This window comes from Amblyomma mixtum, chromosome 2 (assembly GCF_055824585.1).
Source record: "Amblyomma mixtum isolate Tamu chromosome 2, ASM5582458v1, whole genome shotgun sequence".
In the NCBI taxonomy this organism is placed as follows: Eukaryota; Metazoa; Arthropoda; class Arachnida; order Ixodida; family Ixodidae; genus Amblyomma; species Amblyomma mixtum.
In genome coordinates this window covers 291,681,803-291,699,777 of record NC_143013.1, presented here as the reverse complement: position 1 = coordinate 291,699,777, position 17,975 = coordinate 291,681,803, and the positions used below count along the sequence as shown (strand labels likewise).

The 17,975-nt window shown below is 51.6% G+C and overlaps 1 protein-coding gene across 1 annotated transcript in view; it reads left to right on the top strand.

Moving 5' to 3' along the window:
- LOC149364461 (transducin beta-like protein 2) overlaps positions 1-17,975 on the top strand; it is a 230,444-nt gene that overhangs the window by 129,131 nt on the left and 83,338 nt on the right. The gene's annotated exons all lie outside the window — the stretch shown is intronic.

Sequence of the window (17,975 nt, the reverse complement as noted above, 5' to 3'; positions counted from 1 at the left end):
CATAGCGTAGTACGCGATGATTTTTTTATGTCTCTCTTTATTTTAATTACGTGCGTCAGTAACGCCAAGCGCCCGCCATTACAGTATTTCGCTATCAAAGCCACAAGTATAGCGCCCTGTATACGATTCGCTCGGAAAGTCGCTCAAAATATTCGCACATGGTGCGCTCATCAGTCGTCGAGCTAAGTGCGCGTTGACTTTCTCCCACTTTATTGCGTTCTTTCATTGGATATAACTCAAGTCTGTAAAAGCGTCGGTGGGCGCTGGCGCATCATACAAACGGCTGAGGGTATATGACACCGCTGGTTCACGCTTCTTGCGCAGAATCGTGACTTGAAACTAACGGCAGTGCGTGCAGCTGAACGCCATCTTCGCGTTCTCGCTTCTTGCGTATTCCCGGTTCGCACGTCGCGCTAATGCGACTGACCCCAAGCGCTCTCGCACGGCATAATGGTTCTCATAAGAGGAGCCCGCAGGCTTTCCACATTGCTGTACTTTAAAATGCGTCTGAAAAATATAGTGGTTCGCTAGCCGTTTCTTTTTTCCCCTTCTGGTTTTGCTAGTCTGTGCACAGGCAGATGGGTCTACTGAACACATGTGTACTTAGCCCTAAAATATTATAGCGCTTTATCGCGGTTTTTCTGAAGGCAGGCCGGAAGTTTGCGCGTTACTGCATATGTTCGCATTCTTGGCAGTCTGTCCCATTTCCGGTCGACGTGTACAGTCGTCCATAGACCTCTCTGTAGAATAACACCATCTGTCGGGCTAGTTGGTTGCGATCCATATGTATCAGCAGCGCGAACACCACACAGGAAGAAGAAGGAGAAGAAGGTAAAGAGCGCTGAACTTCCAACTTTTATTTGAGCAAAAATTGAACTCGCACTTTTATACACATACCAGGTAAAATCCCACCAGGGGGGTAATCAAGGCGTGCTATCGAATTGGGACCAACACGATGTCCAGGGCATCAAAATGATAACTACTATCACACTATACAAAGACTTCCATGAAAAGCACGAATGACATGCGGAAAAAACAAGACAATGTAAAAACAGGGCTGAGTGTGCGCAAATGAAAAAATGGAAAAAACAGGGTGGAGGGCGCGAATTTTGCTAAAACCATGAGAAGGCAAGAACACAGTAAAAAGGTAAAAACAGGGTTGAGTGTGCGCAAAAGGAAAAAATGGAAAAACAGGGTTGAGGGCGCGAATTTTGCTAAAAGAAAAAAAAAACGTGAGAAGGCGAGACACGGTAACAACGTAAGCGATGCGAAGGGATGAGCGCCAACAATTAACACGGCTAGAACTAAAATGCAGTGTGCCCCTAAAAACCAGGTAAAATCAGGTAAAACCAGAGAGAAAGGTGATTTCTTTTTCAGATAATGAGATGGAAGGGGTGCTTACGCAACCTTCTTTGAGCCCTGAGATGTAGGTAGCTTCAATGATTTCGCGTGTTAATTGGTTTTTATGTTTCTTTAAGACGGTTGCTTTCTTAAAATGAGGAATGCACTTCTTTTGGCTGTCACATACGCTGCAATGGGCGGGCAGGCTCCTCAACGGCGCCCCAGTTAGATCGTTCCTATGTTCCATTAACCTTTCGTTTAAGCATCTTCCTGTTTGGCCTATGTACGCCTTACCGCAAGCTAAAGGTATAGAGTATACAACACCCTCCGCACAAGGCACAAAAGGATCTCGGTGCCTGGTTGTACAGCCACTATTCTTTTTCTTTTTATTAACTTTGTTGCACAGGCTTGACAGGCGCAGAGGGGCTGAAAAGACTACGTCTACGCCTGCTTTTCTGCCAATTTTCTTCAGATTATGCGAGATTTGGTGCAGGTATGGCAGAACGGCGACCCTTTTGTTCCGCTGTCGCGTATCATCCGGGGCTTCACATTCATGCTTCATACTTATCAGGACTTTTTTTGCAACAGACGAAAGGAGAGATTGCGGGTATCCTGATTGCTTCAGCCTCAGCACTTGGCTCGAAAAACTGTCCTGCAACCTGTGGTGACACGATTTTGTGAGTGCGTTCTTAAAAGTTGACTTCACTACGTTCCTTTTTACAAGTTTTGAATGGGCTGAAGGACAAGCTTGAGTCTTCAAGCGTTCTAAAAATTTTCCGGTACGTCGATGACTTCCTGGTCCTCTTAGATTGCGACACTGAAGCCTTTAAAACAGAAGCAACTCAAGTCCTCCACATTTTTTCTAATACTATATCACCTCTTGAAGTTACTCATGAATTCCCAGAACAAAACGCGATGCGGTTTCTAGAGTTCAAGTTGTTTTTCGGAGAGAACCATGTGTGCTGGTTATTTGAACCAAGAGCCAATAAGCCCATCCTACCCTACGATTCAGCCCATTCAAAACTTGTAAAAAGGAACATAGTGAAGTCAACTTTTAAGAACGCACTCACAAAATCGTGTCACCACAGGTTGCAGGACAGTTTTTCGAGCCAAGTGCTGAGGCTGAAGCAATCAGGATACCCGCAATCTCTCCTTTCGTCTGTTGCAAAAAAAGTCCTGATAAGTATGAAGCATGAATGTGAAGCCCCGGATGATACGCGACAGCGGAACAAAAGGGTCGCCGTTCTGCCATACCTGCACCAAATCTCGCATAATCTGAAGAAAATTGGCAGAAAAGCAGGCGTAGACGTAGTCTTTTCAGCCCCTCTGCGCCTGTCAAGCCTGTGCAACAAAGTTAATAAAAAGAAAAAGAATAGTGGCTGTACAACCAGGCACCGAGATCCTTTTGTGCCTTGTGCGGAGGGTGTTGTATACTCTATACCTTTAGCTTGCGGTAAGGCGTACATAGGCCGAACAGGAAGATGCTTAAACGAAAGGTTAATGGAACATACGAACGATCTAACTGGGGCGCCGTTGAGGAGCCTGCCCGCCCATTGCAGCGTATGTGACAGCCAAAAGAAGTGCATTCCTCATTTTAAGAAAGCAACCGTCTTAAAGAAACATAAAAACCAATTAACACGCGAAATCATTGAAGCTACCTACATCTCAGGGCTCAAAGAAGGTTGCGTAAGCACCCCTTCCATCTCATTATCTGAAAAAGAAATCACCTTTCTCTCTGGTTTTACCTGATTTTACCTGGTTTTTAGGGGCACACTGCATTTTAGTTCTAGCCGTGTTAATTGTTGGCGCTCATCCCTTCGCATCGCTTACGTTGTTACCGTGTCTCGCCTTCTCACGTTTTTTTTTTTCTTTTAGCAAAATTCGCGCCCTCAACCCTGTTTTTCCATTTTTTCCTTTTGCGCACACTCAACCCTGTTTTTACCTTTTTACCGTGTTCTTGCCTTCTCATGGTTTTAGCAAAATTCGCGCCCTCAACCCTGTTTTTTCCATTTTTTCATTTGCGCACACTCAGCCCTGTTTTTACATTGTCTTGTTTTTTCCGCATGTCATTCGTGCTTTTCATGGAAGTCTTTGTATAGTTTGATAGTAGTTATCATTTTGATGCCCTGGACATCGTGTTGGTCCCAATTCGATAGCACGCCTTGATTACCCCCCTGGTGGGATTTTACCTGGTATGTGTATATGTTGTGTCCCCTTATTGCTTTTGTGTGTGTGCGCCCCCGCGTCCTCCTCCTAACGACAGTTCGCATCCTCCTCCTAACGACCACTCAATCCTCCTCCTAACGACCACTCGCATCCTCCTCCTAACGACCGCTTGCCCCTCGTCGCACGCTGTCGCCGGATGCCCCCCCACGGTGCGCCCCCGCACCCTCCTCCTGTTCTGGGAAGCCACTCCCTGCCGTGGACGCTTCTCCACTCCCTCTTTTCTTCGGGCGGCCAGTTCGGCTCCTGCCTCGGTCGACGCTGGTCGCACCCTCATCGGCTTTAAATAAACGAAGTCTTAAAGTACCGTGTGCGTCTTTCGCTGCATTCAACACAGCGACCGGACACGACAGTGGCGACGAGAAAGTGGATTCGACCCGCGCTACGCAACGCTATTGACAAGCCATGGCTACGCGAGGGTTTCCCAATCAGATACCAGAGTTCAACGGCTCATCGTGGTCATCGTGGGTTGGACGCCTTCAGTTCTACTTTGAAGCTAACAACATCACAGACCCAGCCTTGAAGAGGGCCAACCTGCTGACGCTGTGCGGGGAGCAGACCTACGATACTGTCTGCGCCCTTATTCAGCCAAGCACACCAGCGGCAGTGTCTTACGACGACATCGTAAAAGCGCTGCAAAAGCACTACGACCCAAGGCCATCCGAGGTCTACAGCCGGGCTCGCTTCCAACGACGAGATCAACTGGGAGGAGAAACTGTGAGCGCCTACGTAGCCGCGCTCAAGAAGCTCGCTGCCGACTGCAATTTTGGAACGCTGTCGACAACAGCTACCGGGCAGGAGGGAGACGCAGCTTCTTCTGCTAACACCACCATGCTTCCCTTGGACGTGATGTTACGCGACAGATTTGTGTGCGGACTGAGTGACGAGTCACTGCAGCAGCGCCTGTTCGCTGAGAAGGACCTCACATTCAGCAAAGCTTACGACATCGCCGTTCGAGCGGAGAGCGCCGGTCACCAGCAGAGAGGGATTCGCCGGAACACCGAGCCGGTACACCAGACAAGCAACCAGGTGCGCAAGCCTTCTGTTGTTGTAAAATCGGTCAAAAAGGCACAACGCTGCTGGCGGTGTGACGACCAACACAACCCCCAGGGATGTCGATTCCAGTCAGCCACGTGTAATTTTTGCCACAAGCGAGGGCATATCGAAAGAGCATGCATTACGAAACGGAGACTTGCCAAGATAAAGTCACCTTCCCAGCCTAATCACAGCGTCAACGCCTCAGAGAATACGCCGCTATCTGATCTCCATGGAACAACATCAGCAACACCATCTGTGTTGTACGACCTGAACACCATGAATCTCGGCACGCGACCGAAGATTTTTACAGAAGTAAGCGTACATCACCAGCTGATTAAGTTCGAGGTGGACTCCGGCGCAGCCTGTACTCTGATCAGTGAGGACACGTTCCGAACTTCATGGCCATCTGACGCACCCGCCCTGCAACAAGACGACACGCACCTGCGAACGTGGTCAGGACAGAATCTGCCACTATTGGGCTCTGCCAACGTGCAGGTTAACTACAACGGCCAGACCCATACGCTACCTCTGCTTGTTGTGAAGGGCACAGGATCAAGCCTTCTAGGGAGAAACTGGTTTTCTCCACTAGGCGTGATGATATGCGGCATACACCAGACGCCGAGCCAGAACATGGTTGGTAAACATCAAAACGCCGATGCGCTAAGCCGTCTGCCACTAGACGCAACTGTTGACGAACCATTTCCACCAGGAGACGTTCTGATGTTCGAAGCACTGCCAGAACCTCCGCTTACAGCAGGCACAGTTGCAGCATCTACGCAGAAGTGCGCAGCTCTCCGGCTAGTTTACACAGCTGTTCAACAAGGCAACGTGCATAAACTCAAAGGGGACAACTTCGACGCTTACCGCAGGCGAGCTACAGAGTTGAGCACCCATCGCGGCTGCATCATATTTGGGTCCCGAGTTGTGATGCCGAGAGAACTACGCGCACAAGCTATGTCTCTCATCCACGCCGGACATCGGGGCATCGTTGCAATGAAAAAGTGTGCCAGAAGCTACATGTGGTGGCCTGGCATTGACAACGACATCGAAACAGTGGTGCGAGAATGCAAGCCTTGCCAGAGCAGCCGGAGCGCCCCGCCGAAAGCTCCTGTCCCAGAATGGGAAAAGCCAGACACACCATGGCACACACTGCACATTGATTTTGCAGGAACAATTGAGGGCTGCACTTTCCTTGTGGTCGTAGATGCCTACACAAAGTGGCTTGAGATAAGGCAAATGGGACAGACGACTTCGGCAGCAGTCATTGACAACCTCCGATCACTATTTGCAACGTTCGGCCTGCCGCGCAAGGTAGTGTCGGACAACGGAACACCGTTTGTGTCTGCGGAGATCCTCAAGTTTTATCGCGACAACGGGATCTCATCAGTTACATCGGCCCCCTACCACCCAGCGACAAACGGACAAGCCGAGCGCTACGTAGCCGAGCTAAAACGCGCCCTTGAAAGAGATCAGACAGGCTCGCTGCAGCGCCGCCTTGCGCGCTTTCTCTTCAAGCAGCACACGACGGTTCAGAGCACAACAGGCGAGACCCCCTCGAAAATGATGTTCGAGCGTGAAATGCGAACCCAGCTCACAGCCATCCTCCCCGAGCCAAAGGCAGAGACGTTCCGGGAAGAAAAAGCAATTCCGCGCTGCGGCACGCTTAATGAGGGGCAGCGCGTCCTCGCCCGACAGTTTCTGAAAAAGCCACGCTGGGAGGAAGCTACAATTGTCAGACGCATAGGCCTGCGCTCTTGGCTCGTCAACATACATGGCACAGTAGCACGCCGACATCTCAACCAGCTGCGTAGATTTACGACGCCGTCTGAGAGCTGTCCGCCAGCGGAGAGAACACGTGCACCATTTTCCCACATAGCCTGGCACCTCTTCCCGGAAGAAGAGACTTCGCCCAGGACAGACCCAGGAGACACAGCGAAAAACAGCCAGCCTACAAGTGTTTCTCCCCCGAGCGCACAAAGCCAGCGCGCCTCCACGCGTGAGCGCCGACCCCCTGCACGATACCAGGCAACTTTCTAAGGGGGAAGGAAGTGTTGTGTCCCCTTATTGCTTTTGTGTGTGTGCGCCCCCGCGTCCTCCTCCTAACGACAGTTCGCATCCTCCTCCTAACGACCACTCAATCCTCCTCCTAACGACCACTCGCATCCTCCTCCTAACGACCGCTTGCCCCTCGTCGCACGCTGTCGCCGGATGCCCCCCCACGGTGCGCCCCCGCACCCTCCTCCTGTTCTGGGAAGCCACTCCCTGCCGTGGACGCTTCTCCACTCCCTCCTTTCTTCGGGCGGCCAGTTCGGCTCCTGCCTCGGTCGACGCTGGTCGCACCCTCATCGGCTTTAAATAAACGAAGTCTAAAAGTACCGTGTGCGTCTTTCGCTGCATTCAACACAGCGACCGGACACGACAGTATAAAAGTGCGGGTTCAATTTTTGCTCAAATAAAAGTTGGAAGTTCAGCGCTCTTTACCTTCCTCTCCTTCTTCTTCCTGTGTGGTGTTCGCGCTGCTGATACATATGGCTCTCTGTAGAGCGCTATAGACAGGTCTCAAATGGCAAACTCAAATATTCATAAGTCATGGCTATTTCACAGCAAACTGTTTAAGATATTCGGATTTTGTTTATCTAGCGCGCGCAGTGTGTTGTCATCGAGTTTTACACCTTGCGGAATGCTTTTCGACACGTCGCGCGAATAAGCTGCACTAAACGCGGCCCGCACAGCTTTCTAGTACGGCGGCTCGGAAAGTGCTGGAGTCACAGAGAGGGCTGTTATCTTTCACTCTACGATATCCATGCGACAGGATTTTTTTTTTTTTTTTAGTGCGGGAGTACTACTGGACGTGTTTGCAACCAAATGTCTTGTGTGAAGCTTGACGCTGACGGTGACTTTGGCCAACGAGGACAAATGAAATATTGCCGCGACTGGGTTTCGAACCCGCGGCGGCGCGAACAAATCGGCTTCGCTGGCCACTGCACGAAGGCACTACGCTATCACCGCCGCCGATCACGCCTCGCGTCAAAGTGCAACACACTCTCGAGCACTGCATTGCACGTCGGCGTCTTCATCAACTTCCATCTGCGGCGCGAACACATCAGATCAGCTTAACCTCGATCAGAGCTTAACCTGAGTCTTAATATCGTCGCCAGACGTGCCGATGACCCAGCAAAGCAAAACCATGAGCCAACCAGACAAAACACATGCTTTCGCACGTCTACTCGGTTTAACTACGTTAAAACCTTACCACTACCACTTTTTTAGAATCTCCCCGGAACGGTTTGTGACTGAAACGATTCATTTGGCCAGGTCGATGCATACCGCCAAGGTGCGCAGGATGGGAGAGGTAAAGTCCATATTAATACTTCGGCTGAATAAGTTCATTTCGATGTCGATTACGCCAGCAGTGCTGCCATTAAGTTTTGCGCGGCGAATTCGGTACTCGGCGCGTTACAGTGAAGAGGTCTTGCTTCTCGGTAGAGCAACGAGAGACTGGGCAGCGCTGCTAATAGTGAAACAGCACGCTTATATATAGGCAAGCAACTTAAGTGGAATTGGAGCGCTGCCCATGGCATGGTGCGATACACTGCGTTTAGATAGCGCCTTCTTTTCTTCGCGGTCGCCGAGCGTGGACGTATAAGGTCAAGGAAACAAAGATTGATGGTGTGCTTTAGCGATATGTTAATAATTGCCAAGCGACTTCCGCTATAAACCGCGTGCTCGTGACAGTATACCCAGGACTATATAAGTCATGTTCATTTTCCGCCGTGTGTGTGTATGTATGTATGTATGTATGTATGTATGTATGTATGTATGTATGTATGTATGTATGTATGTATGTATGTATGTATGTATGCATGCATGCATGCATGTATGTATGTATGTATGTATGTATGTATGTATGTATGTATGTGTTGTGTCCCCCCCTTATTGCTTTTGTGTGTGTGCGCCCCCTCCTAACGACCACTCGCATTCCCCTCCTAACGACAGTTCGCATCCTCCTCCTAACGACCACTCAATCCTCCTCCTAACGACCAACGACCGCTTGCCCCTCGTCGCACGCTGTCGCCGGATGCCCCCCCACGGTGCGCCCCCGCACCCTCCTCCTGTTCTGGGAAGCCACTCCCTGCCGTGGACGCTTCTCTACTCCCTCCTTTCTTCGGGCGGCCAGTTCGGCTCCTGCCTCGGTCGACGCTGGTCGCACCCTCATCGGCTTTAAATAAACGAAGTCTTAAAGTACCGTGTGCGTCTTTCGCTGCATTCAACACAGCGACCGGACACGACAGTGGCGACGAGAAAGTGGATTCGACCCGCGCTACGCAACGCTATTGACAAGCCATGGCTACGCGAGGGTTTCCCAATCAGATACCAGAGTTCAACGGCTCATCGTGGTCATCGTGGGTTGGACGCCTTCAGTTCTACTTTGAAGCTAACAACATCACAGACCCAGCCTTGAAGAGGGCCAACCTGCTGACGCTGTGCGGGGAGCAGACCTACGATACTGTCTGCGCCCTTATTCAGCCAAGCACACCAGCGGCAGTGTCTTACGACGACATCGTAAAAGCGCTGCAAAAGCACTACGACCCAAGGCCATCCGAGGTCTACAGCCGGGCTCGCTTCCAACGACGAGATCAACTGGGAGGAGAAACTGTGAGCGCCTACGTAGCCGCGCTCAAGAAGCTCGCTGCCGACTGCAATTTTGGAACGCTGCCGACAACAGCTACCGGGCAGGAGGGAGACGCAGCTTCTTCTGCTAACACCACCATGCTTCCCTTGGACGTGATGTTACGCGACAGGTTTGTGTGCGGACTGAGTGACGAGTCACTGCAGCAGCGCCTGTTCGCTGAGAAGGACCTCACATTCAGCAAAGCTTACGACATCGCCGTTCGAGCGGAGAGCGCCGGTCACCAGCAGAGAGGGATTCGCCGGAACACCGAGCCGGTACACCAGACAAGCAACCAGGTGCGCAAGCCTTCTGTTGTTGTAAAATCGGTCAAAAAGGCACAACGCTGCTGGCGGTGTGACGACCAACACAACCCCCAGGGATGTCGATTCCAGTCAGCCACGTGTAATTTTTGCCACAAGCGAGGGCATATCGAAAGAGCATGCATTACGAAACGGAGACTTGCCAAGATAAAGTCACCTTCCCAGCCTAATCACAGCGTCAACGCCTCAGAGAATACGCCGCTATCTGATCTCCATGGAACAACATCAGCAACACCATCTGTGTTGTACGACCTGAACACCATGAATCTCGGCACGCGACCGAAGATTTTTACAGAAGTAAGCGTACATCACCAGCTGATTAAGTTCGAGGTGGACTCCGGCGCAGCCTGTACTCTGATCAGTGAGGACACGTTCCGAACTTCATGGCCATCTGACGCACCCGCCCTGCAACAAGACGACACGCACCTGCGAACGTGGTCAGGACAGAATCTGCCACTATTGGGCTCTGCCAACGTGCAGGTTAACTACAACGGCCAGACCCATACGCTACCTCTGCTTGTTGTGAAGGGCACAGGATCAAGCCTTCTAGGGAGAAACTGGTTTTCTCCACTAGGCGTGATGATATGCGGCATACACCAGACGCCGAGCCAGAACATGGTTGAGCAACTGCAAGAGAAATACGAAAGAGTATTCTCGGAAGAGATTCCAGGAAACGAAGGGCCCCCGGTCACACTGGAGTTGTTGGACAACGCGCAACCCAAATTTCTGAAGGCCAGGCCGGTGCCGTTTGCTCTCCGAGATTCAGTTGAAAAAGAGTTGGACAAACTGGAGCAGCAAGGTGTCATCGAGCCGACGCAGCATTCAGAATGGGCCACACCACTTGTCGTAGTTCGCAAGAAGAACGGAACCATACGCCTCTGCGGAGACTACCGGAGCACCGTCAATCTTGCGACTAAAGCGTCCTCTTACCCGCTACCGACACCTGAAGAAGTATTCAGTGTACTACGTGGCGCAAGAGTCTTCAGCACATTGGACCTCACCCAGGCGTATCAGCAGCTGAAGGTGAGCGAGTCAACTGCTGAATTATTGGCAATTAACACACTGAAAGGCTTGTACAAAGTCAAGCGACTGCCTTTTGGCGTAGCTGCAGCCCCGGCCATATTTCAAAAATTCATGGAGACAGTGCTTCAGGGCATCCCAGGAGTTTGTGTCTACCTTGACGATGTCATCATCAGTGGCACTTCCACTGAAGAGCATGCAGTGCGCCTAGAGCTCGTTCTCGAAAGGCTAGCAAACGCTAATTTGTGCATAAGCAAATCGAAGTGCTGTTTTGCGGTGCCAGAGGTGCAATTTCTGGGACACCGAATTGATGCGGAAGGCATTCACCCTACCGGGGACAAAGTGCGAGCGATCACAGAAGCACGAGCTCCAACAAACAAGCAGGAGCTACAGGCTTTTCTCGGACTCTTGACGTTCTACGACCGGTTCTTGGAACAAAGAGCTACCGTGGCCAACGACTTATACCAACTCCTTCGGAAAGATGTGACATGGACATGGTCGCCACGCCATCAGCAGTCATTCGATGCCCTGAAAGACCTGATTCGAAGATGTACAGTCCTCCGCCACTACGACGAAAGGAAGCCTCTGCTTTTGGCTTGCGACGCATCACCGTACGGAGTCGGCGCGGTTCTATCGCAAACTGACGAGCAAGGAAGGGAAGCTCCCATCGCCTTCGCCTCACGTACGTTGTCGCAAGCAGAACGCAACTACGCGCAACTTGACAAAGAAGGGCTAGCCATCGTCTACGCGGCGACACATTTTCACCAGTACATTGCCGGCCGGAAGGTGACCTTTATAACCGATCACCGACCGCTATTGGGCATTCTGGGACCACAAAGGCCTATGCCACCAACTTTGTCTCCGCGAATGACACGTTGGTGCATCAAACTCTCAGCGTACGACTACGCTCTGGTCTACCGCAATGGGAGTAAACATCAAAACGCCGATGCGCTAAGCCGTCTGCCACTAGACGCAACTGTTGACGAACCATTTCCACCAGGAGACGTTCTGATGTTCGAAGCGCTGCCAGAACCTCCGCTTACAGCAGGCACAGTTGCAGCATCTACGCAGAAGTGCGCAGCTCTCCGGCTAGTTTACACAGCTGTTCAACAAGGCAACGTGCATAAACTCAAAGGGGACAACTTCGACGCTTACCGCAGGCGAGCTACAGAGTTGAGCACCCATCGCGGCTGCATCATATTTGGGTCCCGAGTTGTGATGCCGAGAGAACTACGCGCACAAGCTATGTCTCTCATCCACGCCGGACATCGGGGCATCGTTGCAATGAAAAAGTGTGCCAGAAGCTACATGTGGTGGCCTGGCATTGACAACGACATCGAAACAGTGGTGCGAGAATGCAAGCCTTGCCAGAGCAGCCGGAGCGCCCCGCCGAAAGCTCCTGTCCCAGAATGGGAAAAGCCAGACACACCATGGCACACACTGCACATTGATTTTGCAGGACCAATTGAGGGCTGCACTTTCCTTGTGGTCGTAGATGCCTACACAAAGTGGCTTGAGATAAGGCAAATGGGACAGACGACTTCGGCAGCAGTCATTGACAACCTCCGATCACTATTTGCAACGTTCGGCCTGCCGCGCAAGGTAGTGTCGGACAACGGAACACCGTTTGTGTCTGCGGAGATCCTCAAGTTTTATCGCGACAACGGGATCTCATCAGTTACATCTGCCCCCTACCACCCAGCGACAAACGGACAAGCCGAGCGCTACGTAGCCGAGCTAAAACGCGCCCTTGAAAGAGATCAGACAGGCTCGCTGCAGCGCCGCCTTGCGCGCTTTCTCTTCAAGCAGCACACGACGGTTCAGAGCACAACAGGCGAGACCCCCTCGAAAATGATGTTCGAGCGTGAAATGCGAACCCAGCTCACAGCCATCCTCCCCGAGCCAAAGGCAGAGACGTTCCGGGAAGAAAAAGCAATTCCGCGCTGCGGCACGCTTAATGAGGGGCAGCGCGTCCTCGCCCGACAGTTTCTGAAAAAGCCACGCTGGGAGGAAGCTACAATTGTCAGACGCATAGGCCTGCGCTCTTGGCTCGTCAACATACATGGCACAGTAGCACGCCGACATCTCAACCAGCTGCGTAGATTTACGACGCCGTCTGAGAGCTGTCCGCCAGCGGAGAGAACACGTGCACCATTTTCCCACATAGCCTGGCACCTCTTCCCGGAAGAAGAGACTTCGCCCAGGACAGACCCAGGAGACACAGCGAACAACAGCCAGCCTACAAGTGTTTCTCCCCCGAGCGCACAAAGCCAGCGCGCCTCCACGCGTGAGCGCCGACCCCCTGCACGATACCAGGCAACTTTCTAAGGGGGAAGGAAGTGTTGTGTCCCCCCCTTATTGCTTTTGTGTGTGTGCGCCCCCTCCTAACGACCACTCGCATTCCCCTCCTAACGACAGTTCGCATCCTCCTCCTAACGACCACTCAATCCTCCTCCTAACGACCAACGACCGCTTGCCCCTCGTCGCACGCTGTCGCCGGATGCCCCCCCACGGTGCGCCCCCGCACCCTCCTCCTGTTCTGGGAAGCCACTCCCTGCCGTGGACGCTTCTCTACTCCCTCCTTTCTTCGGGCGGCCAGTTCGGCTCCTGCCTCGGTCGACGCTGGTCGCACCCTCATCGGCTTTAAATAAACGAAGTCTTAAAGTACCGTGTGCGTCTTTCGCTGCATTCAACACAGCGACCGGACACGACAGTATGTATATGCAATCTTGTGCGCGCGTTTGTGTTTGTGTGTACACATTACGAAATTCCTCTCTTGGCATGCGCTTACGGTACGGATATACGAATGAAATAAATGAAAATAAAATGCGCGCGTATGTTTGTCGTGCGCCGGTGTACGTGTACGTGTTTATGTGTTTGTGCGTGTGCATTGCTGGAAGCTTCCAACGTGTGCGAACTGCGGCGAGGCGTGGATGTCGAAACGGCCGACAGCGTTGAGGGCGTACGTGGCAGCAGCGCGACTGCTGCTGCGGCTGCTGCCCCGGTGGGAAATCGAGACAGAATGCACTGATTAGGGAAGATATACAGCTGGCTTCTCTTTTTCCTTCTTTTCCTCTTTTTGTTTGACTTGCACTTGGACCGAAGGTTTAGCAGTATGGCGCAGCTCGGGCCGCTGGCGCCAGTCCGGGCCGGCAGTGCTTTGCGCCTGCCTCCTCTCTTTCTCTCTCACCGCTCTATCTGCCTCGGTTGCGGCGCATCTGTTTGGGGGATAGATATATACCTTACGCAACGAGGCACTGTGGTGCTCTATCTTCTTCATTTCCAAAAGGCCCCGCAGAACCGTGAGGCAACACAGATGCAGCCGCGGTTTGTACAAGGCCACGTTGCATTGGCGGCGCCTGTCGCCTGGCGCGACGTGCTTCGTGCTAAGCCTTACTTTTGGGGGCGCGCGCAGTGCACGGATATATACCGTGCCAAAATGAGATGTTATGCGACGCAGCTATATATCCTTTTGTAAAAATATCTTTTAGACAGCCCGTACACAATTCGGAGACAGTTTACTGACTTTCGGTTGAAGTTGTATAAAATTGGCGGGGGCTTAGGTTTGGTTAAGCCTGGTAGGTTGCAAAAGGTGTTTTATATTGCATATGCAGCACTTCTAGTGGGAAGAGCGCGGCGCGCCGTGCCAAGCGGCCGCCGTTACCCGACGAGCCGAGTTGGTAGCCCGTCTCTCGCTCCTGGTATGACATCACACTGTGACGTCACTAGGTATGGTATGACGTCATGGGTCATTTAAAGGTCAAACGTGCCAAGTGGCCGCCGCTTCGCAAAAGGGCGTTCTTGGGAGTAGTATTGCTTTCTCAATAAAAGGAATGAACTTCCGATGGGCGTATGATGGGGCCATCTGAGTCGCAGACCCTCGCAGACCCGTGAACGTGATCGGCTGCAGAAGCTCATCATGGTTCTGTGAGGGTCTGCGACTCAGATGGTCCTATCATGAGGCTCATAGGCTCATGGGGTTCATTGGCCTACGAACCTCATTCATTGTCCGTGGTCCGTGAGCTTCAATCGACCCATGGACCTCACTGGCTTATTCATGGGCTCGCGAGCATTCGCCCATGAACCTTATGGATTCACGGGCTCGTACCACCCGTGAGTGGACTAGTGTGCGTACTCCTCGTGGGATTCGGGCTGGTGGAAGGTAGCGGGGTGTAGGGGCTCGGCACAGCTGTGTCTATGGCACTTTTTTTCCTCCTTTCTTCTTCCACTCCCTCCTTTACCCTTTTCATTACGGCGCGGTTCGGCTGTCCACCGAGATATGTGAGACAGTTACTGCGCCATTTCCATTCCTGAAAAAAAAATTTTCAATTTGTCCAATGGTCAAGGTGTCGCGCTGAACAGGCGATGGCGTTCCGTGAACTACCTGGCAGCGCTGCAGCACCCTGACGTGGAGGAAATCGGGATGAATTGCAATGGGCTGGATGGCCCCGCCAGTTCGCTCGGTTAATTGCTGCTCGAGCTAAGGGCGTGCGCACTTTGATTTCCCTCTAGTCCCTCGTGACCAGGGGTCCACGTAATCTGGCGGGATTTACTGAGGGGTTGGGTACCCATGAGCCGAGCGACAAAGTCAGCAAATGCGAACGAGTGGCATTTGTCAAAACTTCTAACCCATGCGTGTGAACTTGCGCCTGGCCGGAGAGTCGCTTTACAAAAAGAAAAAGCACCTTTTATTTTCGCTATAGTTTATGATCATTTGAGGGCAATGCAAATAATGAAAAAGTAGGCTGACGTGAAAAGCTATCCCTGTTGAAAAAGTCCCGTATTTTATATGGCACACATATGAATTGACCCCAGGTGGGCGAAATTTCCGTAGCCCTTCACTACGGCGTCCCTCATAGCCTGAGTCGCTTTGGGACGTAAATCCCCCATAAAACACAAAAAACACGCATTCACTCTTAAAGGCGAAGATTAAGTCTCGTTTGTGGGTTTAATGTTCCGAAGCAATTCAGGCCATAAAGGACGCCGTAGTGAAGGGCTCCGGAATTTTCGACCACCTGGGTTCTTTACCGCGCACTGACATCGCTCAGTACACGGGCCTCTATCGAAATTCGACCGCCGTGGCCAGGACTGAGCCCGCGTCTTTCGGGAAATCAGCCGAGCGCCATAACCGCTGAGCACTGCGGCAGCTCGAAGTTTTAAGTGTCCTCCAAGTTTTTTCACTTTACCTGCCCGGGGGCACGGGCCTGGTTCGCTGATCTCACACGGATGGTTTGCATCTGCACACCGTTCTTAGTAAACACAAATCATCTTCGTTATCTCGCTATTCACGATGCACTTTTTTATTTCCTCCCCAAGGAGAACGAAACTGCTTTATTTTGACTCTTTCGCTTGTTTGCTGTGGTATATATGTACACTATTAAGAACACTATAAGGCTGGCTCTGGGATTGGTGCATACTTAAGCAAAGTAAAAACAGATTTTGTGCGTCATTTTTCTTGTCCGCGTCCTTGAGGTGTTCCTACTTCAAGTACGCGGTAAAGCTGCGAAGAGACTGTTTAAGGATGTCTTGCGAAACGAGGCTCTGCGTTCCGCGTTGTGAAGGATGCTCTTCTACTGCGACGAACTCTGTAGTCCCACAGGAACGCAGGCCCGTGTTTACGCCGTACCAGCCTCTGACAGTTATCGGGGATTTGGAGAGAAACGTCGCGGAAGCACTGCGTTGCTCTGAGTGTCAAAAACGGACAGGTTATTAAAATGTCATTGCGTCTCCTCAACTTACCGGCGCCGCAGTTATCCTTTTTTGCGTGTTTCTTAGCAAGGCACGCCGAAGCAAAATGCGGCTGCAGCTGTGCCGTCGCTGTTGAAGGACTTGCCGTGCGACAGAGTGCGCAATTAGTGTTTTTTTTTTTTTTGCACCCAGTCTCTCAAACAAGTCAGTGTTTTCTGCCCGCTGTCAGTCTCATACCGGGTTGTGTTGTGACAGTGCGGGTTATTACAGCTTATAGTGGAACCCCTGCCCTTGCAGTCCCATGTTGCGAACCAGTACGACTTTTTGTTCTTAAGCGTAGGAGCTCCCACCCGTGCGCTCGGTTCCGAGTCCCTCAAAGAACCGTTATTGCGCACGAAGTTGGGGAAGGTAGCAGTTCTGAGCTGAGCTAAGTTGACGAGGTTTGTTCGTCGTTAATGCTATACATCTTCGTGTAGTACAGCCCAACAGTGCACACGATTTTATTACGACCTTCAGCACCATCGCGCTATACGCTTGTTTCTGTGTCATTTATTTGTGGCCCCTTTTGCACCGTCAGCGCTACGACTGTCTCTTGGAGTATAGGGTAGCTTTCTCACCTCCCAAGCCCAGGAGCTTGAGGCATACGCTAGGAGAGCCTTACAACATCTAATGGCAGATCTGGCAGTGGGCGTTCGTACATTGCGTCAGTCACGAGCGCTTGACAGATTCCTCGACACTTTGCTGTGACGGTAAACGGAACTTACACTCTAGACAGAAAGGAGTTTAAAGAGAGTAAACTGCCCTCTATAGTGGACTCCCTTTTATGAAAGGAAGTGCGTTAGAAGTGAGTTTACTCCCTTTTTGCTCCCGCATAGGCGTATTTGTGTTTAGAGTGTAGGGCATAGGTGGGAAGTGTAATAGAGTATGTATGAGAGAGAGAAAGTGAAGGAAAGACGGAAGGAAGGAAGGAAGGAAGGAAGGAAGGAAGGAAGGAAGGAAGGAAGGAAGGAAGGAAGGAAGGAAGGAAGGAAGGAAGGAAGCGAGCGAGTGTCGAGGCGTTTCCTTTCATCTGAGAGGTGTCGTGAACCAGAGTGGTGAGGAAGCGATTCGGAGGGGAAATACGCCACTGCCGCGGCCGACGTCCTTGAACGAGAGCAACGGTCCGCGTGCTTCGCTCTCTGTGGCACGCGTCAGAACATAGACCGCGACAGCGTCGAAGCCTCCAACAGCCTGTGCTGTGGCGGCATCGAACTGTTCGAACGTATGACATCGGTGACGTCATCGGCGATGGTGGCGCCATCGAAATGATGCATCAGTTAGTTTGTATACTGCGTGGCAAAGCCATGGCGTCAGTAACATTACTATCTTGGACTATGATGGACCGCTAAGTTGACTTCGGGATTACTCGTGGGGTTCTTTGCCGTACACTAAAGTCTCGGTACACGGCTATGTATGCTTTCGGGACGTTTCTTACTTTGGCCTTCTGGACATATTAGTGCACGACAGCTAAAAGTGTGGCGATATGAAGGAAACTCAGAGCCGAGGTGATGCTGCGGTATAAATCCCGAATCTGCACCGCGCTTGTGACCTTGAGAGCGATGGCTGCCACCTCCGCGACACAGATATTAACCCCCTTTTTTTTTTTGAAAAAGCATATACATGTTTGTCGAGGT